Genomic DNA, 24,594 nt, shown 5'->3' with positions numbered 1-24,594 from the left:
CGTTTCTCTAAATTAACCTTTCAAGGCTATGAATGTTTCTTGTCTTTGTAAGTTTATTATTTTAAAGTTAATTTTTTCAAAGATTGGAATTGTTTTGACTTCTAAAAGGTAAAATAAGATGACAAACTGCTGGCATTTTTTCTTCATGTATATTGCTGTTAACTGACTGGGGAAAGCGTAACTTTCTATCTTCAAGTTTAGTTCAGATTCATTTTATGATATTTGTGATTTTTCCAAGATAATACAAATGATTTTGTACTTAATACTATAACATCTGCATTGAGGTGGGGTTTGTGACAGGCTTGTAATTTTAAGCCATAAGATACAGCCAGTATTGTGGGATATTATGGAGGAGTAGCCAAGGCTCACAGATGTAGCAGTACATTTCCACTCTGTGAGGCACCAGGACATTCCACACAATGTTATGTGTTTATTTATTTATTCATTCATTTTATTTATTTATTTATTTAGAGATTCTTATATACCGCGGTACGTATAGTTATACATCACCTCGGTTTACAGTAAACAATAAATTAGCAACAGGCTTTACATACAACAAGTTATACAGAAAGTAAACAAATAGCCACAGTCTTTACATAAATAACGGGTTTCAGGAGTACATACTATAACTCCTTTAACTACTGTTTAATCACCCATTTTGACGCTCTGAGCAATCCAACATCTTCCAAACCAGAAATAAACAAAACTAATTGAACAAATCAAAACTAAACCTAAAACATTACTGGGCAGAATTATTAAACCAATCTTGAAAAGCCTTCAAAAGATGCCTAAATCTGAGATAATTAACTTCCAGTCTCAATTCTTTAGATAAAGAATTCCATAAGGCATGGGCCACACAAGAAAAGGTGTGAGACCTAATCTTGGCCAATTTAAATGTTTTAAAAGAGGGGCCTAATTACAGATGGTTATTCCTTGACTGTAAATGCTGCCCTGAACAATGAATGGCCTTAATGTAAGGCAAATAACCTTACATCTTGTACAGCCTTAAAATTTGTACAGTACTGGCAACCAATGAAGTTGACAAAGCATTGGTGTAGTATGGTCCCTCAGGCCACAATCAGAATCCAGACTAGTTGCAGTGTGTTGAGCCAACTACACATTCCCTAAGGTCTTAACAGGAAGATCCACCAAGGGTTGCAGTAATCTAATGGAGAATGTACTAGGGCCTGGATGACTTTCTATAATTGTTTACAAGAATGCTAAGGTTTCTAAGTAATAGCATTACAAAGCTTATAGCAAGCCTTCCTTCATAGTTCCTAAATATGAGTCTCCAAATTAAGACCTGAATTAAGAGTAACACCAATAAGACCCACCCAGATTTATCTCTAGATCCTCTCGCATAGATGCAGCTCTACCTATCTGCAGAAATAAATTATGCTTCAAATAGGAAAAAATGTGGATAGTGAATGAAACCAATCTAACTACTGTAAAGAGCTCAAGAGAATCATTCTGAGCATAGTAAATCAATAATTGAATAAAAGCTGTGTTTAGCTTTTACCAAGGCAATTCTATACAGGAAAATAATAATTAAGTGGGAAGACTTATCCATCATTGAGTTAGACATGCCACATTTTTTCAGTTCATCGGCAATCTCTTTATCTTTAGGTTTGTGGGTAAACCAAAGAAAGGATTTAGCAAAATTAATCTCTTGCAGTTTTTCAAGAGCCAAAAACATCTGAGAGAAGGCAGAATACCAATTAGTTACCTTTTCTTTTAAAGATTTACTGGATCACATGTCTTCCTAAATTACAAAAATGATGTTCAAATGAGCCATAAGTAACATGAATTACAAAATGATGAGACCAATAGAAATGATAGATTTGTCAATCAGAAAGTCATACAAATATAACTATCTTTAGGATAAAAAATTACATCTAAAATATGATCTACATTGTAAGTAGGCTCAACAACAGCATGTACAAGAGGCATTTACTGTAAATACAGCAACCAAAACACCTTTTTCTATTTGCAACCTATCAAGCTGCTAAACTCCTAGCAGCTGGTTCTCGTAGCGTTCTTGCATGGACTTCCACTACCGGTGATGTAACCCATAGAGCAGCCTAGCCCTTTCAATCAGGTCTTTCTGGCATCTTAAAAAAAACAATCTGGTCTACTCATTCTACTCGATTTATCAGCCGCCTTTGACACGGTGAACCACTCAATACTCTTGGATCGGCTATCAGACATCGGCATCAAAGACACAGCTCTTAACTGGTTTAAGTCTTTTCTACAAAACAGATTTTACAAGGTCAAAATCAACAATACTGAATCACACCCTGTCCGCTGTTCTCTGGGAGTACCTCAAGGCTCCTCATTATCCCCTACCTTCTTCAATATTTATCTTCTACCACTCTACCAGCTCCTCTCCAAACTAAAATTATCTCACTACATATACGCAGACGATGTGCAAATATTCATCCCGGTTACAGAATCTCTACAAAAAACTTTAGAATTCTGGAACAACTGCCTTCTAGCCATCAACAACCTCCTCTCAGTCCTTAACTCCAATAAAACCGAAATACTCTTCATTTCACAAGAATGCAACCAGGCAATGCCCAACATGCACCCCACCAGTCAAACACCCTTCTCTTCTCAAGTCAGAAACCTTGGAGTCATTATGGACAATGAATTAAACCTAAAAAGATTTATCAATAACACCGCCAAGGAAGGCTTCTTTAAATTACAAGTTCTAAAATGGCTGAGATCTCTCCTCCATTTCAAAGACTACCGTTCAGTTCTACAAGCAATCATTTTCTCAAAAATCGACTATTGCAATTCTCTTCTACTCGGCTTCCCAGCCAACACCATTAAACCCTTACAAATGCTTCAAAACGCCTCAGCTAGGATTCTGACTAAAACCAACAAAAGAGACCATATCACCCCAATCTTGAGGAACCTACATTGGCTCCCTATTAAGTTTAGAATCAAGTACAAAGTACTAACAATCATACACAAAGCCATTCACAAGCTCATTCCACTGGAGCTCAACATTCCTTTTCAACTACATATTCCCTCCAGACAAGTGAAAGCAGCATACAGAGACACTCTCCTTGCCCCACCCATCAAAACCTCCTTAGGAAAACGAGCTCTGTCTTCAGCAGGCCCCGCTTAATGGAACTCTCTACCACCTGAACTCCCGATGGAACAATGCCCAAATACCTTTAAAAAGAGACTCAAAACCTGGCTGTTCGAACAAGCTTTTCATACTACCTAACAGGATATCTTTCTGACTAGCATTCTATCTCTGTAGTTGATCATTAATACTGATGCACCTCGCACCTTGACCCCAAGTTAATCCAGTATGCTCTAGATCCTGAGCCAGGATTAGTCTTGGCTCCATGTAAATAATCGTTTTTTATTCTATTATTTTCAGCGATCCTTATCCCCCTGTTCCGTTGATCCATGTTATATCCCTTGTTTATTGTATTCACATTCTTACATGCCTGTTACTGTTATAATGTAAACCGAAGTGATATGTAATTTTGCTACATGAACTCCGGTATATAAAAAATGTTAAATCAATCAATCAATCAATCAATCAATCAATCTTCCTTCCAAGACAGACTTTGCTCTCTAATTAATCTTTTAATTAATATTGTCTGGGCTCACCAATTACTATTACCTCTCTCTATCATCAGTTTCATTCTCCTGGCTGGATTTAAGTAATGTCTCCCCTGGACTATAATTCCCAACTGTCTCTTCATCTCTGTCTCACTCTTTCTTAAAGTGACACCAGTTCTTTTCTAGAGAAGTGCATTCATTTTAAACAAAATAGATATTGGCAACGGAATTGTCTATTTTGTCTCTTTTCGCAAGCACCACGAAATGAAAAAAAAAAGACAAAATTTCATAAAAATTAATATTTTGTGTTAGTGTGCACTAACTTAAAATATTAGCAATCAGTTAAAAAGTGTCAATTGGGGGGAGCAGTTTGTTAGCTATAGTTATGGTTATGCATTACCATAATTTCTTGATGCGTTGCCAAGGTTGCAAGGTGATATTTGTGGGGGGATGGCCATCCCCCTATCCTCTCACCAGTTTGGTAACAAACTGGTGAGAGAGAGGCAGCCTGGTATGTAGAATGTGACTGGTGAGAGGGAGAATGAGTGGGGTAACTGTATGGTGTGTCAGGAGAGGGAGAGAGTCTGGTTGAGGTAGTGACTGGTGAAAGAGAGGTAGTCTGGCATATGGGGGTGACTTTTTTTTTTTAGTTTTTAATTTTCAAAATTTCACAAAATTTACATGAAATACATTCTGAGTAGAATACAGTACATATCTCTTCATGTATTTTATATAATTTATATAACATAACTTTTCAAAATTAGCAACAATTAATCTAAGGTATGTACCTAAATATAGGAATTTAGAGGCAAGAGAATACTGAGCAAAAGAACAAATATTTTTTATTCTATATAAGATAGGTGAGCATTCCTTATTTCTTTTAAGTCAATCCATCTCTGGGAATACCATGAGGGTGGCCAGACAGAAAATCCTTTAATTGCTCAGGTTCGAAGAAAACATAATTATTGTTTTGATATCTAATGCAGCATTTGCAAGGATATTTTAAAACATATTGGGCTCCTAAACTGAGAACCCTATCTCTCATTGCAAGAAATTCTTTCCTGTGTTGCTGAGTTATCTTTACCACATCAGGGTATATCCAAACCTGGGCACCATAGAAAAATACTAATCTATTCCTAAGAAACATTTTCAAGACATAGTTGCGATCAGATATAAATGCAAAAGTTGTAACATAGGGGGTCATTTTCTATCCAGGTAACGAGGGGCGGGGGGCGAAGCAGGGGGCGGGCCTGCGAAAGCCGGCAGCAATCTCCACCACCGCGGTGTTATCGCTGCCAGCTTTCGCACCCAATAGCACCACCGTGAAAGGTGGTGCTATTGGGCGAGCTACTGGTGGCGATAACAAGTCTTACCTTATCGCCCTTTTCGTGTGCGATAGCTAGATAGAGGCAGAGTCAGAGCGGCGTCAGGACCGGAAGAGGAGGAGTCAGGGGGGCATCGGGGCGGACACGGCGGAAACTTCATTGGCGGCGATAAGGTAAGACCTATTATCGCCACCAGTAGCGCGCCCAATAGCACTACCTTTCATGGTGCGATTGCTGCCGGTTTTCGTAGGCCTGCCCCCCTGTTTCGCCCCCCGTTACTGCGGGATTCAGAAAGCCCTGCGATTTTAGAAAATCTAGGCCATAGTTTTTCTCTCTTTTATTTCTGACTCTACTGAAAGCTCTAATAATTCAGAAATGTTCATAGATGGAATATTTCTCTCTCCTTCAACCTCGCGACCCGACTGGGGTAGATAGTATGCCTTAGGCTTAGTACATACAAGTAACGTTGACTCAGGAATTTTTAATATCTCCTTCATGTATATTTTAAACAACTCAACATGTGATATCATTCTAACCACAGGGAAATTTAATATCCTTAGAGTCAGTATTCTTAAGTTGTTTTCAACTCTTTCCATTCTTTTTCCCATTTATGTTTCAGATTTTACAAAATTTTGTTGCAGGGCCTCCATTTTAGTTATTATTTCCTCATGATCTTGAATCTTAAGATTGAAAGTTCCAATCAATTTATACTTCATCATCGTTTGATTTTTAACTTCCGATATATTCTGAGCTATTCATTTCAAAGTCATTTCTATGGCTTTTAAAGCATACCATATTTTCCCCAAAGTTATATCCTCAGGCTGCCCAAGGTTGACACTCATGGCCCTGGACTCTGGCCGGGCCTCTCCCTCTTCCCTTAAGATTGCCAAATACAAGATGTTACCTGCGGCAGTTACTTGCAGTCTGGGTCAGATTTTCTCCTTGTAAGGGACCCGGTTCCAGCTCCAGTCGAATGTCTCCGACTCGTGAGGTAACCATCCCTTCCTCTTGCATCTCGGGACTCACCCGGTCACCCTCCAGTAGCTCCCGTTGTAATCCACTCTGGGTTAACGCAACCGGGGAAGATTCAATCTGCGCTGGATGCAATGGCCTGGTCAGCTCGCCAGGGCTCAAGGTGACGTCCAGGGTCCAGGGTCAGGGGGGACAGCGTTCACTCCTCTGGCATCCCCCCCCAGCGACCAACCCCTCTGGCGTTCCGGTTGCTCCCGCAAGGAAGCCATTGATGCGTGGCTGGAAAGGGTCGACTAACGGAGAGCTAGTCATTGCTCCCCAAATTTTCCCCTTTCGCTTTGTATGTGACATTTTGTTATGGGAAAAGTTAGCAAGAAAAACACCACACCAGGAGCTTGCTTCCAATGCGTCCTATTTGGCAGCCATCTATGGGGGTGACTTTTGAGAGGAGGAGTGACTGGGGTGACTGTTTGGAGTGATGGGTGGGGGAGAGAAACTGGTTGAGATGGTGACTGTTGAGAGAGAGTCAGCTTGGTATGTGGGGGGTGACTAGCAAGAGGGGGAGTAACTGAGATGACTGTATGGGAGTGACAGGTAAAAGAGAGTTCTTGGGGTAGTGACTGGTGAGAGAAAGACAGCCTATTGTGTATGGGGTGGGACTAGTGAGAGGGGAAGTGACTGGGGTGTCTGTATGGTGTGACATGTGGGAAAGAGAGGCAGCCTGGTGTGTGTGTGGGGGGGGGGAGGGGTGACTGGGGTAACTGTATGGGGTGACAGTTACCCCCCACACACACCAGGCTGCCTCTCTCTCTCCAGTTACCACCCCAATCAGACTTTCTCTCACTTGTCACCCCATACATTCACCCAAGTCACTTCCTCTCCTAGCAGTCAACCCCCCCCCCCCCCCACCCAAACACACAGACTCACACCAGGGGAATTCAAAGAATGCATATCCTAAAATGTCAGGGCCCCTTTCCTAAAATACAAAAGGATTGGTGAATTCTAAATATGTATTTGCATTACATGCTTTCGCTGACTAGAACTCGATGCTATAAAATTACATCACTTGTGTGTTTACACTTGTTATCCCTACAAACACCACTTTGCAATCTTAGCAACACAAACAAGTACTGGTAACTAAGGAGGCAGCCAGTGGAATGCAGAACCATACCTCTAACTAACGAATTCCTCCCAAAGTGACATTTTTTAACTGACTGGTAACATTTTCAGTTAGTGTGCACTAATTCCCGTTAGAGTGCACTAACTCCAAAAGTAGGAAAACATGAAATAAATATCTCCCGAACCATTTAAAAAAATGAAATCTAACAGATAACGACCTGAAATGAAAATGACATGAAAGAAAAATCAGTGCACATCCCAGGACTTTTCAGTCCTTCCTCTTCTCCTCTGGGGTCTTCTTTACAGTGCCCTCTGTGGCTCTGGCTGGTTACTTCCTCCCCATATCTGAATTGTTTTGAGCTGTACGGACTGTAAACTTTGACACATGGGGATTTTCTAGAGGGATGCAAGATACCTGAATTTACAGAATTTACCTGTGGTCACCATAGATTGTAAGCAATGATATACTCCAAAACTGCCAGCATACAATGAGTGCACGTTACCAACTGACAGACTGTGCTATCAAACCCTTTTGCTTGTAACCAGCAAAAGCCAGAGCAAAACCCATGTGTGAGCACTAACACATTCTATATAAATTTCATACTTCTAGCTGTTTCCAGCTTGGCTTGGAATTCCATTGACTTCTGTTTTGAGAATAAAACTGGGAAAAACATCACTGGAAAACTATTATGCCATGGAACTATGGTAATATTATAGCCATAATTATGCTATACTGCTATACTGTTACTAGTAATAGCTTAATTTATTCAAATCTACCGTGCAGTTATGTTAACCACAGAAAAATGCTGTAAGGGACTATACTTATACTACAGGCAACCTCTATTTGGAAGATGTTACTAAAAAAATAAGAATAACTGACATAAAATACAGATATATATTTTTTTAAAGACTAGGATCCATGGAATTTCTATGACTTCCAAAAGCTAAAATTAGGGGACAGACTACTGTCATTTTTGCCTCCTGTATCTTGCTCTTGACTGCCATAGGCGTACACTTACACTGTCAAGTTTAGTTCGGATTCATTCTGTGATACCTGTGGATTTCCAAGATAATACAAATGATTTTGTGCATAATACTATAGCATCTGTTACTGAGGTGGGATTTTGTGACAGGCTTGTAATTTTAAGCCATTAGATATACAGCCGGTATTGTGAGATACTATGGAGGAGTAGCCCAGTGGTTAGAGCGGTGGAATAAGAAGCAGGGAAACCAGAATTCAGACCCTGCTTCTTCCACTGACATCATCGTGTCTTTGGACAATCATTTCACCTACCTTTCCCTCAAGTATCAACTTAGATTGGGACTGGAAAATGTCTACTGTGCTTGAAATGTACCTTGAGCGTAGGTTTGGAAAGGTGAGTAATCAGACCTAAAAAAAAAAAAAAAAGAAAATCCATTGTCAGGCCTCAGATGTGCCCCAATGACCTTAAGGGGCAATTTCTGGCTCTGGGACCAGCCTGGCTAGAGCCCTCTCTTGGTTGAGCTCCATCGGTCCTTGGATGCTTGCTTAATGCTTGGCACCTGGCGCCCCCACCTGGAGAAGAAGGTGTTAGTGGGTAAGATTTCCCTCCCTTCACACCAGGAAAACCCGAAAAACAGATGGAACTGCAAATAGGGCTGGCAGTATTTATAAGTATGTAACAGTTTTATTAGATAACATAGCAGGGCACAATTAGAAGGAAAACTTCTATCAATACACATATGTACAAAATCCTTCACAAAAGAGTATTTTTATTGTGGCCTTCATGACAGGCATTCCCGGTATCAAACATTTTCTTTGCTTTATGCTCAATCATCAGCCGTTATCTGATTTTTTTGTCTTTTTTTTTCTTATGCAAATTAGAACTTGCCTTAATAATACGTGAAGCAGCACTCCCCGACATGGGTCTGGGTTTCGAGTCTTCTGCATCGGGGGGGGGGGGGGGAGGGGGGATATCATTCTAATATTTCCACCACCCCATCTTCTTGAAAATTATTTTAAATGTTGAATTGTTGGGCGTTACCCGCTTTCACCATAATTCCTTTTCGGCGCCAAGAATGGACCCGTGTCGGGGGCGTGCTGCTTCACTTATTCTTAAGATGTTTTAATTTGCATAAGAAAAAAAGACAAAAAAGATTAGATAACGGCCGGTGATTGAACACAAGGCAAACAAGGTGTTTGATATCGGGAATTCCTATTATGATGGCCACAATAGATGGCAAAAATACTTTTTTTTGTAAAGGATTTTGTACAGTTTATTAGATTACACAACTATGCATTGCTACAAGGTATCACACAGCACCTGTAGCTACATGAGGGCATTAAATCCCACATCGTATCAGCAAGCAGAAAAGAAAGAAAATCTTGTGCTCCCTTAGGTGCATTACAATTGCCCTCCTCTTTCACTTTCCCGCTGTATCCTCACGTGAAGGAGTAAAGGGGGCTGGTTGGTACTGCCAGTAATAAGGAGGGGCGGATCCATTGCATCCAGACTGCTGCCGATGCCTCCTACGCTCCACATCTGCTCTGCTGTCGGGGGTCATCCCAATCCTGGGGGGGGGGGGGAATCAAAGCTCCTTCTTCTCTCTATTAGACTGCTGGGTCCACACTCTCCTGCCAGACCAAGCTTCACCTTCTGATCAGCTGCTGGGACTGCCTCCCTTATTGGTGACCAGATTCTACCTCCCAATCCGCACTAGGTCAACGACCTCTGGCGGGGCCAAAAATCCACTTCTCAATCTATCTGCTGCTGCTGTAGCCACCCTTGAAGGAAAGCTCCACCACCAGTGCACAGCAAACACTCCAAGGCTTCTTCCTTGTTCAGAGGGGTTCCCATTGCCGGTGGTTATAGCTCAGCTAGGCTTATGGACTGCCTATTGCTCAGCGATTCTAGCCCTCAGGGATTATAGCTCAGTTGAGCCCATTTTAAAATGCGCCCGGCACGTGCAAGGCCCAGCCATGTGCGTAAACCCCAGTTCTTACATGCGCGGGCCTTTGAAATTCCGGGCTTAAGTCAACTTGATTAATAGCAGTTAGTGGACTTCTCCTCCAAGAACTTATCCAAACCTTTTTTAAACCCAGCTGCACTAACTGCACTAACCACATCCTCTGGCAAGAAATTCCAGAGCTTTATTGTGCATTGAGTGAAAAATAATTTTCTCCGATTTGTTTTAATTATGCTATTTGCTAATTTAGAGAATGCCCCCTAGTCCTTGTATTATCTGAATGAGTAAACAACTGATTCACATTTACCCATTCTCGTCCTCTCATGATTTTGTAGATCTCCATCATATCCCCTCTTAGCCATCTCTTCTCAAAACTGAACAACCCGTCTCTAATCTCTTTAGCGTTTCTTGATAGGGAGCCATTCGATCTCCTTTATCATTTTGGTTGCCATTCTCTATACCTTCTCCAGTGCAATTATATGTTTTTTGAGATGTGGCAACCAGAACTGAACACAGTACTTAAGGTAAGGTCTCACAATGGTGCGATACAGATGCATTATGATATTTTCTATTTTATTCACCATTCCCTTCCTAATAATTCCTAGCATTCTGATTGCTTTTTTGATCACCACAGCACATTGAGCCAACAATTTCAGGGGTAGATTTTAAAAGGAGCGCGCGCTGCGTACATGTGCGCGCGCTACCCGGCACGCACACATGTACGCTGGATTTTATAACTTGCGTGCGCAGGCGCACTCACGTTATAAAATCAGGGGTTGGCGCGCGCAAGGGGTTGCACAATTGTGCACCTTGCGTGCAATGAGCTGCGCTGCCTTGCCCCGTTCCCTACCCCCCCACCCCACCTTCCCTTCCCATACCTCCCCCACCCTTTCCACCCTACCTTTTCCTTTGCTTTTTTTTTAATTTCAAAATTAACTTCAGCCAACTGCCAACGCGCGATCCCCGGCACAGCGACAAATATGGCAGCTGTGCCTGGAGCCTGACCCCGCTCCGCCCCAGGCCGCCCCACTCCACCCATGCCATGACCCTTTTTGCAAGTCCTGGGACTTACATGCATCCTGGGGCTTTACGCGCATAACCAGGCCTTTTTAAAATAGGCCCGGCGCGTGTAACCCTTTTAAAATCTGGCCCTCAATGTATTGTCCACTATGACACCTACATCTGTTTCCTGAGTGGCAACTCCTAACAAGAAACCCAAAATCGTGTAATTACAACGAGTTATTTTTCCATATATGCATTACCTTGCACTTGTCCACATGAAATTTATCTGCCATATGGACGCCCAGTCACCCAGTCTCACAAGGTCCTCCTGCAATTTATCACAGTCTGCTTGTGATTTAACAACCCTGAATAATTTTGTGTCATCTGCAACTTTGATCACTTCACTCATTTATAATAGATCTCTACACAGAAAGTTCATGTTAGGCAGAATACTTCAGTCACACATGCAGAACATAGACAAATCCTCACCAAATACAGAATAGGCAGGTCAAACTATAAGTATAAACATGCAGACAAAGCTGAACTGGAAACTTCAACAAAGCCAGACTAGCAGTACAACAATGGAAAAAGAAAAATACTACTTTTCCTTATAAAACACAGAGTAATAAAAACACAAAATATAAATTATAACACTAAAACCATACTAATAAAAAGAATATTTCAAAACAGCTGATGAATAGAGCATTCAACAATCAAAAGTTGAAAAAAAGTTCTAAAAATTGCCCTAATACCTATAAAATATTTTAAAACAGCAGACACATGAAATACCAACCAATAGTTAAAAAGGATAAAGGATTAAAAAAAAAAAAAATTATCCTGCTGTTGATTCCAGTCACCCTGAGATTGTTGTGAATTAGTCAGAGGTGGTGACCTGCACAAACTTTCTTCTCTCTTCTTTCACATACAGACAGTCTTATACCCACTCTCTCATATGCTCACTCACAAACGGTTCCTGACACTCATGCTGACTCACTGATTTGTTCACTCACATACACTCACTGCTTGCACACATACTCTCATGCCCATACATGCTCACTGACGTTCACATATGTTCCCTCTCTCATACTCACATACTGACTCATGCTCTCTCTCATCCACACACACACGCACACTCACTTGTTCACTGACACGTGCTGTCATGCTGACAAACATGCTCACAGTTGCACATGCTCATTGACTCGTGCATTCTCACAGCATTGACTGACACACACACACACACTTACTCTCAGTCAAAAACACACATTCATTGACTCAGGTGCTTTCTCTCTCTCTTCTCCCCTCTGAATAAATAAAAAAAAAATAGTTTTTACTTACATTGGTGGTCAGGGGGACCCAGGCAGGGCCCCTAGATTAGGATTTGGACAGGTTGCCTGTTGCTGCTTCATTTCCCCCCTTGGTTTGGGAAGAGGTGGGTTGGAAGGCCCCTACGAAAATGTTTGGTTTTTGTTTTTCAATTACTTTTATGTCATGGCCCGGAGGCTGAGAGCCGCTATGCCCACCACTAGGCCCTGCACAATATTTTACCACAGAGTGGGAGCCTCCCCGGAGGCTCTGCACGGACACTCACTCTGCTCTCTCTCTTTTTTTTTTTTTTTTTACCAGCACGGCATTGATGGAGGCAGTAACAACAGCGGTGGCTTCTTCATGCGCCTGTTGCCATTGCCGCCGTTCTGCTCAGGCACCTCTTTTCCACGCGAAGGAGGAAGCCAGAAGTGCGGAAATGGTGGAAAAGAGGTGCCTGAGCAGAGCGGCGGCAATGGCAACAGGTGCATGAAGCCGCCGCCGCTGTTACTGCCTCCAACGCTGCCGGCTGGTAAAAAAAAAAAAAAAAGATGGCAGAGTGAGTGCAGAGCCTCCAGCGAGGCTCCCATGCTGTGCTAAAAGATTGTGCAGGGCCTGGTGTTAGTCGTATTGGCTCCACAGGCACGGGGCCACTATAACTGCAGGCTTACCGCAGTCATAGTGGCCCCGTGCCTGTGGGCAAGAAAGAAGGTCCCTGCTTCCCGCAGGGACCTTGCTTCCTTGCTTCCTTGCTTCCTTGCTTCCCGCAGGGACGAAGGACCCTGCGGGCTTGTCGGCAGAGCTGTGCGCGGTTGAGCCTGAAGGCAGGGTGAGGCAACCATGGATGGAGAGGTTTGAAGGGCAATTTATGCCGCTTCAAAGTTTTGCCACCTGAAGCAGCCGCCTCATACTGCCTCATTATGGAACCGCCCGTCATCTACATGTTTATTAATACCTTCAAAAAAAGGTAGCAGATTGGTAAGGCAAGCCTTCCCTTAGGTAAATCCATGTTGGCTGTGTCCCATTAAACCATGTCTATCTATGTACTCTGCAATTTTATTCTTTAGAATAGTTTTATGACGTTTCCCAGCACTGACGTCAGGCTTATTGGCCTATAGTTTCCCAGATCCTTCCTGGAGCCCTTATTAAAGATTGGTGTTACATTGGCCACCTTTGATTCTTCAGCTACGAAGACAGGTTACAAATTATTAGTAATACATCTTTAGTTTCCCAGGTTATCCAATTACATCTTTCAGGGTAACCATGATTTTTCAGTTCTTCCGAATCAACACCATTATATACTCTCTCTGGCATGAGTACCTTCCCAACATCCTCCTTAGTAAGCACCAAAGCAAAGAATTCTTTCTGCTATGGCCTTGTCTTTCCTAAGTGCTCCTTTTACCCCTTGATCATCTAAGGATCCAATGAACTTCCTCACAGGCTTCCTTTTTTGAATGCATTTGAAAATGTTTTTATTATAAATTTTTGTCTGTATGGCAAGTTTAATTTCAATTCTCTTTTTGCCTGCCTTATCTAACATGCCAGTTAGGGATGTGCAGTTACTTCACCCAAATGAGAAAAATGGGATGAAGGAGGCGGTTTTTTGTTTTTTTCTGAATGGAGAAAACCAAACTTGGGTATTTTTGTTCATAAAAAATGCCAGAAAAGCCATAAAATTCCTCTGGGGTGCCCTTCACCGCCCCACCTCCAAGAAACTGGCTGGACTGAGCTGGACATAGCAAGGGCTCCGATGACCCCTCCAAACCCCTCCACCAAGTAAACGTTAATCCCAGGGCCTGGGCCTACTCAGCTGGGCCTTCCTTGGCCCAGCCATAGACTCCCCAGTCCCTTCCCCCCATGGAAGCACTTGCTGGGGCCAGGGACCTTCTTTCTTGCCCCTACTTACCACTTTCCATGATGGATGTGGCAGGATCAATGCCATTTGCCCCTGCCCCATTGATCAAAGATTGTGAAATGGCACCATCTGAATGGAGAGAGGCACCAAAGTGATGTCACTTTGATGACTGTTTCAAGAGTGGCTGGTGCCAAACTGTTGTACAGGCCCTGAGGCTTTTTAGGGGACAGGCTGGAGGTCAGAGATCCTCCAGGAGGCCCATTTTGGTTTTTATTTTGTTTTGTTTTTTTTATATATTTTTTTTAGTTTGGGGTATGAACCGAACTGAAAAAAGCACAAAAGAAACTGAAAAACAAATCCCCCCAGAATCAAAAAAATGAACCAAAATGATTTTCTTTATTGATGCATATCCCTATTGCCAGTTCTTATGCTTTTTCCTATTTTCTTCATTTGGATCTTCTTTCCATTATTTGAAAGATGTACTTTTGGTTATAATAACCTCTTTCACCTCATCTTTTAACCATGCTGGCAGTTGTTTGGCCTTCCGCCTTTTTTAATGCATGGAATACATTTGGTATTGACTTCCAAGATAGTATTTTGAATCAATGTTCACACCTGATTATATCATGTACAAATATCAGGAACAGAATGCATCTTTTCATTCTATCTGAAAGGAGATCTTATTATTAGACATAATTACATAACAATTTTTGTTTTCAGTTAGTAAAAGACGCCGTAGTGCATTTGGTGGTGGTTTACAAGGGCGCTGCACAATATGATGCAATTAAGTTCTTTTCACTTGGTTGCAACAAGCTGAGATAACTTACTAAATATGCAAACCACGTTTCCAGTCTTATTTTTGGTATCTTGCGTACACTTTGTACTGTTATGCAGATGTTTCCTATAACATCCCTTGTGAATCTAAATTTCTGTTGGCATTAAATCCAATTACTTTTCAGGCATATGAGCTAAGTAGGGTCTGGCTTGGTGTGCAAGGCCTTGGAGAATGGCTTACAGACACTTTTACAAAACAAAGACTAAATTTATTACAAATAATGGCCTGAGAAAGCTATACTGCACAGGAAATGAATTCCCTAAGATATTTCCAGGTTCTTTTAAAGCAGTGTGGTTTATTTAGAAGTAATCACTGATACTAAGAATATGACTTAGGGAACGTAAAAACAAAATGGCTACTTTAATTTTCTGAGATGGGAACATTTTAACTTCTTCTTGCTCATTAACATAACCAAGCAAGATGAATGGAACTTTGAAGTGTTCTAGATCACCAAAAACAAATATTGGCCAAACGAGATTTGAACTAAAACTGTTTCAGTTCAACAAAACTGATTATGCAATCATTACTGTTTATTGAAATTAGTTCAGTAACAATAGGCTTTAATTACACTGGGGTGGATTTTCAGACATAAGCGTGGGCATAGATTTGTTCGTGCAACGCGGCGCAAACAAATCTATGCCCGATTTTATAACATGCGCATGCAGCCGCTCCAAAATCGGAGCGGCCTCGGAAGGAACTTTCCTTCCACCTCCCCCCACCTTCCCCTCCCTTCCCCTACCTAACCCACCCCCTAGCCCTATCTAACCCCCCCTGACCTTTCTCGTCGAAGTAATGCCTGCCTCAGGCCCCGCCCCCGGAACGTCCCCGGACCGGTGCCCCATCCACGGCCCCACCTCCGAAACGCCCCTTTTTCAAAGCCCCGGGACATACGCGCTTCCTGGGGCTTGCGCATGCCGCTGAGCCTATGCAAGATAGGCTCGGTGCGCGCAGGGGCAGCTTTTCGGGGGTTACGCGCGTATCTTACGTGTGTAACCTGTTAAAAGAGGGGCGAACCCTGTGTCTAATTACAGAATAAATACCAGCTTCAGACGGTAATAAAGAAAGGGGTTTATTAATACAGGTAATTATATAGAGGAAGGCGGATAATTCCTCTAGGAGCAGAAAAATACAGAAAGAATTTAGTACAAGCAAAGGTGTACAAGGTCTGTTTAAAATCTGCTCAGTGTTCTTCACGTGTGCATCAGCTTATAAAGGGTCTGGGGTCTGCTATTATCAGTCATCTGCATAATCCACACCCTTTACCTTTAATAGCCAATCGATATATATGTTAACATGTGTACTTTAGCTTGCTCTTACTATAGGCCACAGGCCTCTTCTTATCAGTTAGAATAACAAACTTAGTTCCATCCTTCCAGGAATGATGTCATCTGTGCTGGATGATTCTCTGGCAAGTTCAATGATCAGTGCTTCATAGTGCTATAACTACATATGTGCAGGATATATATAGTGCACTATTCTACATATCCCCCTGTGAAGGGTGATTGGCTAAGAACCCTTCATACCTATCTGAGTCACATATCGCCATGTCTTAGGCTGCCCAGCCTAGTTAAGGCTACTCCTTACTGGCGAGAGGCATTACCCGTCTTCGTACCGATATGCTCATTTTTCACAGATAGTCATTACAGGTGGTGGGGGAATGGTGCAGTGTCAGCATGAGAATCCAAAAGCATCAGGTTCAAGGTTTCAGCTTGATTAAGCATGATCCGAGTGCTAGTCTATGTTACCAGCATTTCAGAAACTTGATCACGGCATCTTCTTAGGCAGATACAGAGACATGGTAAGCAGAGACAGACAACTAGCCCAAGTAAGGCAATTGTACACATGGAGCCAATTAGAATTTGGAATCCTGAACCTAAACTAGAAAACCATGAGCCAAGGGATCCAAATGGATCACTGACATCAAGTCCTTTCAGGTTTGCACCGGTACATGTGCTATAGACATCATGTTCCGAGTGATTTCCTCAATCACTTCACCCTTGTCGTCTATTTGAAGACAACAGTTACTGAGGTTAAATTTACCACATAATCCTCTTTCTACAGCTAGTATATAATCTAATGCTAGATGAGTCTGATAAATAGCATTCCAAAAACCCTTTTGCTGAGTGGCTAATATTCTCAGTGCTTTAGCAGTTTCATTAGTAATTATTTCAACAACAGCTTGCAATCTTATAATACGATTCAACATATAAATTGGAGTTCCATAACCCCAGGAGCCTTTCTAATAGGTTACAATATTGAGCCAATAAGAATTTACCATTTGAACTTACATGGTATAGTTGAGAAAAGATTGAGATAAACAAGAAGAATTGCCTATAAATATAGTGTGTAATACTGTGTAAGGGCTATGAATGCACTTTGTTGCAACAATGGAGTGGGCCAATATCCACTGCGCTTTACATGAGATAGGATCGGTGCTGTTACACATGGGGGTCACAAATATAGCAATCAGGAGGGATAACCTATCAGAGCAGTTAGATATCATTCTCAAAAGGTACAGAGAAAACATGAAGAGGTAGTCCATTGGAATGGGCAAGGAGGAGAAGGAAAAACAACAAAAACATAAGGCATGTTCTGGTCATAGGTAGGAGTAGGTACAGTTGCATATCCTTGTGAGAGGAAGCCTCAGTTAGAATGGGTAAATTTCTATAAGGAGATCAATCTCAGAATAAGCACAAAGGTCATAAAACTACCAGGAAATATTTGTGAGAGGGTATAAACAAACTCCAGGTAAAATCTGAGAGGAAGTGTTACAGGAAGAAATGTTCAAAAAGGTTACAGAGAAATCAGAGTATAAAGGGAATAGGATATTGGAATATAAAAAGCCAGCAAAGTAAGTATTATAGGTACAGGCTGCAGAAGAACGAATAAGTCAAAGAGATACAGAGGTACCACCAGTAAGACGAGTGGGAAAATGCTAGAAATAGCTTACAGCAAATAGAACAGCATGAATGTAACGTACTCTGATGTAGCAGAAATATATATGCACATAAGAAAAGGGGAGATCCAGAGAAAAACCTGATAGTTAAAGGATAAGGGTGTGTATGGCCAAGCCAAATCATTACCACATCTATAGGTCAAATCCCAGAATGCGGGTAGGGAATATACTTAAAAATGAGGGAAACCGACCTTTCGGTAGGGAGTCAAAGGGCAAATGTCATAACTAGATCTTGAGGAGTGTCTCATTTATGGACTTGTATCCATTGTTGGGCAGGGACTTCAGTAGGATCAAAACAGGTAATGGTTGTATGCACATACACTGTATTGTGTGGAATTATGAGAACGGTATGTAACTGTCCCTTCACAATCATAAGGGAATTTGTATAGCAGAGTAGAAGTTTTAGTCGTACCATCTATAGTTACTGTGATGCAAGCATTACAATTCGGGTCAGTGGTGCATACAGGGAGTATGCCATTCCAAAGGTATAATGCACAAAGAAGGATAAACATGTTAATGCAAAAAGTGAATACAAACTGAAAATACAAAAGCAAACTGATAGTAACAAAGAAAAGAAGGCAAAGAAAAAGGGCTGTTGAAACATCAGGCAAGTGCAGTCATGTGACAAAGCATCTGTAGGCCCAATAGTGGATAAAACATTGTCCAGGGATAAAGGATTCAAGAAAACATTTGACCATACTGGGGCATATCTCGTTCTAAGAGAGCAATCAGTGGGATATAGTATGTGGGTAATGTAATCAAGGCAGCTTTCATAGACAAGGGTAATGGGTGAAGAAAAGCATATTACATAATCATATACGGATATAAGAGGTTGGGGTTAGACAAGGAAGATACTATAAAATTTAGAAAAACCAGCATTAATTCTGTCCAAATAATGGCAATTGGCACATAGGTCCAAACAGCATCTGAGCAAGACAAAAACAATGAATATGATGTATGATGGTAGTCTTTGAAAACAGTTCACAGTCCAAGTCAGGATAATCTTTGAATTCAATGATGCAGATGGGGGAAAACAGGTCATTCAGCTTAGTGCACGTCAGGGACAGGAGACAAAGCCGTGCAGTTCGACAGTAGGTAGGTTTCTTGATCAGAAGCTACCATAAGGGCAAAACAAATTCAGATTAATTAGGGAGAAGAGTTCACCACAGACATCACATCACAAAGAACATTAAACTTTGACATACAACGTCACTCATTCATCAGGACACAGAAGACAAACAAGAAACACATGGTTTACTTCTGATGAGCTCAAACCCCTGATCAAAAATAAAGGTAGGCCAAAAAAAAAAGCGTGAAAAGTACTGAGAAAATGTCTAGATCGATCTAGAATAAAAACAAAAGAAAAAGCGAAAAAAACAATCAGTTGAAAAATGAAAAACAATGAAAAACTGAGAAAAAGGAGAAAATGTAATCTTCAAATGGTCCAACGACTATTGACCTGGGGAAACATAAAATCTGAGAACAGATAAAGGTTAGAGGAATTACAGCTCAATTGAAACTAAATATCCTGATATGAATTCAGCAAACTGCAGTCATAAAGCTACTGTTGGTTCTTTAATATGGCTGCGCCACTAGGAGGCGCTGTGCTCATTAATATTCAGCTTCCACTCTTTTTTTTTTTTTTTGAAAGACAGTCCTGTGACAAAATCATCGTTACCGGGATAACTCTTGCGCTGCTGGGGAAAACCTTCACCTCTGTGAAATGAGGAAACATCATTAATTAGAACATGTAACTGATACATAAAGGCAATTTCCCAATTCGCAAGAAAAGACTTAGGGCTGTACTGTAAGTATGCCAGTGCAATGACCAAAGCACTGTATACCGTGAAAGAGACAGAATCCTGACTGCTAAAGAATTCAAATGTTACTCAATGTCCCAAGAACTATGAATTATCTTAGTAACGTTCAATTCCTTGCTAATCCATGGTTAAACTAAACACACGTACAGCCTTTATCACCTTCCTGTGAGAAACCCTATCTCTGTCACCGCACAGCGAGACAAGCGGTGAGCTTGAAACATGAAGGCAGATCCCTGCAAACTGCATCAGATAATGCCCTCAAAGCCAACTGATCACAGACTCCTGTAGAAAATAGTAATATACAAACATTGGTCAGGGATAAATAGAGAAAGGAGAAAACGAAAAGTGCAGGGGAGGGTACGCTTTCCAGTAAACTAAACTGATCAAAGTATGAAAAGGGAGTCTCTTTGTATTGTGTGTATGTGTATTTTGTTCGGCCATAGGCAAATGAAAGGTAAGAATTTAATTAAACCTAAAAACAGTAAAAGTCCAGGATGTATAGAGCAAGGAGGATGAAAGGAAACGCTGGAAATCTGCGGCACCCTGTAAATTGTCCCACCAGAGAGGGAGACTAGGGATGGCCTCAGCACTAGCCAAAGCCCTGCAGGGGCGGAACTTAGAAAATATAGCTGTTGCAAATAAAATGTAAGAATTATAGAATACCTAAAACCAAGAAATAACCTGCGTGTAGTATCCTGAAAATATGTCCTAGCAGATGATGCCATAAAAGTCAGCTGTGCAGGCAGAGCTGGGAGCAATGGAAAGGATAGCACAGGACAGAGGACAATAATAAACAGAAAAAGAGAGAGAGAGAGCTCACAAGGTTCAAGAGTTATTTATTGGGGTATTTTTATTTTCATGTAAAGACAGAGCACGGGCCAGAGCAATGCAGGCAGAAAATAATAAGCAGTGAACACAGGAAGAAAGGGAATGGCAGAGGGAGGGGGTGTCATGACGTCAGCCGCCAGAGGACGCAGCATGAGCCAGGACAGACAGGCACGGAGAGGCACTAAGATAAGGAGCAAGGAGTCAGTTAGCAAAACTTCACTTCCCACCAAGCACCATGGAAGGGGACAAGGGAGTGGGAGGAGACACAAGAAAATGACTACCAATCCCAGGAGGCAAGGCCAATACCTGGGGCTCTCAATTCACAACTTAACACTACAGGAAGAGAGGGGGGGCGAATAGGGGCGAAGCAGACTGATGGGGTCTGCCCTCCCCTTGATACAGGAATGTGCGAGGGAGGGGCTGGGGGAATGGGAAAGGCGAGAGTTGCCCTGCGCCTCTCATCTGAAACAAAGAACAAAGAAATGGAAGGGTGTAATAAGAAAGAAGGACAGCCGCATAGATTTCAAGTTGCGATAAATGCATGTGATTGAGTCCGTCTCCTGAGAGAGAAAAAAGAATTCAGGGCTCAGTAACATATGCTAAAAGTAGGCAAGTCAACTTCCATGCAAAAACTGCAATTCCCATCATGCACCAAAAAATCCCAGAGGAGCACAAGGGTAAGAAATCAAACAGATAATTAAAGGAAAGTAACTGTAAATCACAAAAGTGGTTCAGAAACTAACGGGAGCTAAAAAAAGGAACAGAACATTTGCAGGCAGGAAGGCATATAAACTGTTATATAAAGGAAAGTAAGCAATTCAGTGGCAGGAGAAGGGGGGGCTGAAGCTCCCCCTGCGTTCTGTATCTGTGTGCTAACAAGCCAGAACATTACAGCAAGCAGAAAAAGGGGAGGGGGGATCACCTCCGTTCTCTGAGCAAAAAAAGAAATTCCAAAGGGTGGGGCAGGAGCACTAACGTCCAAATAACCCAGGCACTTAACTCAGCAGCAAGAAATGCCGAGCGTAAACTACGGAAGGGGAATCACAGAGAACAGTAGAAACAGGGTCAGAACTAAGCTGAGCATTGGATGTACGTGGAAAACATATTGAAGATCAGTTAAAATAATCTCTGATGCTGTAACTTCTCCCAGTTTTTTCTTTTAATGTCAGAGTTATGATGGTCAGTCCTGTGATGGAAAGACAGCACAAGTAAAAGAAGAACAGAGCAGTGGACTGAATAAAAGCCCCTTGGAAATGCAAAGCGAACAGCAATTAACACAGCAGGCGGTCTCTCAGCCTCCCGGAAACCAGAAACCTGGAATCAGCCAGCAGTAAAGGCGATAGACAGGCACAAAAAAACAGAGAGAGAAAAAACTAAGAAGACCAGAATTCAAGGCGTTTACAGGGGATTCACTGCGGTGGGGGCTACCACCAACGCTTTCACGCACTCCTATCGCTCCGTGAGCGCTGAACAGAGAGGGGGAAGGGAGCAGGCAAGAAAAGAACAGACCATGAGCAATGAAGCCATAAAACTTTAATAGCTGCAGTTAAACTAACAAGGGAAGCCAGTCACACAAAGAAAACGAAAGTGAAAGAAAATCAACACAGCAAAAAATAGGAGAAGACAAACAGGCAGAGAAAGACACAGAGAGAGAAAAAAAAACTAACAAAACCAGAATGCAATGCGTTTACAGAGGACGAAGCAGGGCAGGGAGGGGGGGGGAGGTGGAGGGCCAACGCCCAAAGTGCCAAGAGAAACAAAGAAAGCCAGACACAAGAAGGCTCTGACGTAAGCAGGAAGGAATGTGCAAGGGGATGGGGCGTGACAACGCACAGCACCAAAAAAGGACAAAACTAAAGGGTGGGGAAGCAAAACTCAATTACCCAACATGCACAGAGAAGAGACAAGGGAGGGGGGAGTTGGGAGGGGCGAGGAGGGAAAGCGAGGTGGCAGATAGAAGGATGAACACCAGACAAAGAAACCGGTCGCCACGTGGCACAAGAATGCAAAGGAATGCAAAGGTGGGGGGGAAGGAGAGGGGGGGGAAGGCGTCTCCCGCCGCAAGAAACAAAGAAAGTGCAAGCAGAAGCAAGGAAGTGCAAGCGAGAAAGTAGAAAAACATACAGCATTTAAACAGAGCAAATTAAACAGTCAGAGAGAGAGAGGGAAGAAAGTTAAGGCAAAGGAGAAAAGAATGCAGAAGGTTTACAACTACAATAAACGGAACATCAGAGAGAAAAAAAAAAGGGAGGGGGAGAGGGGGAGTAGAAAATCTGCACTAGAACACCAAACTGAAGTGAAAGTCTGAAAGGTTGAAATAATACAGAACAAAACCTGCTAAATTAGCCCGTTGGTAACACACATATAGCTGGAAAAAAAAAGTACTCAAAAGCAGATTCCACAGACAGTAAGGAATGTCATTCAAAAGAAGCACGAACTACAAGTTAAACTAGGTCTTGCAGACTAATAAACTATAGTAAAAAAGAAAAGAGAAGACATAGATAACTGAAACATTAATCAAATCAATCACTTTTTCTTAAAAAAAATTAAAATTAAATCCCATACATACCCAATGAACCAATGGACTCCCCCCTGGGACCAACGTCTTGGATCCGAAGGATGGAGAGTTTAATCTTGACCTCCGTGGCAGCCACCGGACTCACTTCACGATCTTGCCAGTACTAAAGTACGCTAATGACCCCAGGTCACCCTAAGTGGAACTGGTTAATTAGTCAAAAGCCTTAAGCAGTTTCCGCACTGCTATAGCCTGTGAGACGCAGGAAAGGGCGCGAATCCTTTCCTGTGAATCCCAGGCGGTGCCTCCAGATGTTAAAAGAGGGGCGAACCCTGTGTCTAATTACAGAATAAATACCAGCTTCAGACGGTAATAAAGAAAGGGGTTTATTAATACAGGTAATTATATAGAGGAAGGCGGATAATTCCTCTAGGAGCAGAAAAATACAGAAAGAATTTAGTACAAGCAAAGGTGTACAAGGTCTGTTTAAAATCTGCTCAGTGTTCTTCACGTGTGCATCAGCTTATAAAGGGTCTGGGGTCTGCTATTATCAGTCATCTGCATAATCCACACCCTTTACCTTTAATAGCCAATCAATATATATGTTAACATGTGTACTTTAGCTTGCTCTTACTATAGGCCACAGGCCTCTTCTTATCAGTTAGAATAACAAACTTAGTTCCATCCTTCCAGGAATGATGTCATCTGTGCTGGATGATTCTCTGGCAAGTTCAATGATCAGTGCTTCATAGTGCTATAACTACATATGTGCAGGATATATATAGTGCACTATTCTACAAACCCTTTGAAAATCTGCCCCTTAGGGAATAGCCACTGCTATTAATTGCATCAGTAGCATGGGATCTTCTTGGTGTTTGGGTACTTGCCAGGTTCTTGTGGGCTGGTTTGGCCTCTGTTGGAAACAGGATGCTGGGCTTGATGGACCCTTGGTCTGACCCAGTATGGCATGTTCTTTTCTTCTTATGTTTTGCATGCTTAAAGTGACAAGTACATACTTCACAACTTGTTTCCAGTTAGGATCTTAGCCCACCCATTACAGATTTTGCTTGTGCCTTATTTGCCTTCACCAGGCTCCTTTTCTTAATGCTCCTTCCTATGCTACATTTCTTTCTATACCTGTCTCCCTGCCCCTGTTCAACATTCATCTCACTTCTCAAACACCATCTCTTAACTTCTATTTATCTGCAACTCTTCACATATCTTTTATCGCCTCCATCTCTCCCTCATCATGTCTTTCACTCACTATTTCCCTATTTCTCCCTATTTCTTATCCCACCATTCTCTGCTTCTTACCCATGACCATTTCCTAGCCCTCCATCTCACTCTCTGACTCTCAAGCCTCCTACAACAGGGCTACCCAAACCTGTCCTAGTGACCCCTTAGTCAGATAGGTTTTCAGGATAGACATAATGAATATGCATGATATACAATTGCATATACTGTAGAAGCAGTACATGCAAATGTATCCTATATATAGTCATTGTGGCTATCCTGTAAACTTAACTGGCTATAGGGT

At 41.9% G+C, this 24,594-nt stretch overlaps 1 protein-coding gene across 1 annotated transcript in view; it reads left to right on the top strand.

Moving 5' to 3' along the window:
- Nucleotides 1-24,594, top strand: part of AQP1 (aquaporin 1 (Colton blood group)) — a 72,960-nt gene that overhangs the window by 36,350 nt on the left and 12,016 nt on the right. The window lies entirely within an intron of this gene.

Source organism: Rhinatrema bivittatum, chromosome 2 (assembly GCF_901001135.1).
Source record: "Rhinatrema bivittatum chromosome 2, aRhiBiv1.1, whole genome shotgun sequence".
Taxonomy (NCBI): Eukaryota; Metazoa; Chordata; class Amphibia; order Gymnophiona; family Rhinatrematidae; genus Rhinatrema; species Rhinatrema bivittatum.
Note: the sequence above shows the minus strand (reverse complement) of the source record. Positions and strands in the feature narration are given on the sequence as shown.